This window comes from Etheostoma spectabile, chromosome 23, assembly GCF_008692095.1.
Source record: "Etheostoma spectabile isolate EspeVRDwgs_2016 chromosome 23, UIUC_Espe_1.0, whole genome shotgun sequence".
Taxonomy (NCBI): Eukaryota; Metazoa; Chordata; class Actinopteri; order Perciformes; family Percidae; genus Etheostoma; species Etheostoma spectabile.
Genome location: NC_045755.1, coordinates 718,520 through 719,180, shown reverse-complemented (window position 1 = coordinate 719,180; position 661 = coordinate 718,520).

Below are 661 nucleotides of genomic sequence, written 5' to 3'. Positions count from 1 at the left end.
TGTGTGTGTGTGTGTGTGTGTGTGTGTGTGTGTGTGTGTGTGTGTGTGTGCCTATTTGGCCAAGCAAAAAAACCAGTTACATTATGTAAATACTGTAACTACAAAGCGTAAATAAACTTGGCGATGTGTGTGTGCATGGTGACAGATTAAACGCTATATTAATCACTTCATCGTGTATTTAGGCACAGTATTTGTGTAACACAGGGTTAGTGATACATTACATGCTATATAAGTAATCTCGATGATGTGGTATTCAATCAAGTTGTCATGGTAATGACAGAAGCAGGACCCTTTCTAGGATGACAGCCCCCTAATTATACCATGGGAGGAAGTTGACTGGAATTAATTTGGTTAAACCTCAATAATTGTGTTGTGTTGTGTTTAGTACATAACACAATGATCCAATTGTTCACAGATGAGTAAAGTGTGTGTGTGTGTGTGTGTGTGTGTTATTGTTCAGTGAGAAACTGGTCTATGCCCCATCTGTGTATGATATCTATCTGAATAAAGGTGCATCTAATCATTAGTGAAGTCTCCTCGCCCCATTTCCAGATATCAGTTCTGTGTATTCTAATCAGTGTTACATTTTTAATTTTAATCTGTTTATTAATCCCCAATGGGGAAATTACAATACACTCTGTGTCCACACTTTGTTAGTTAT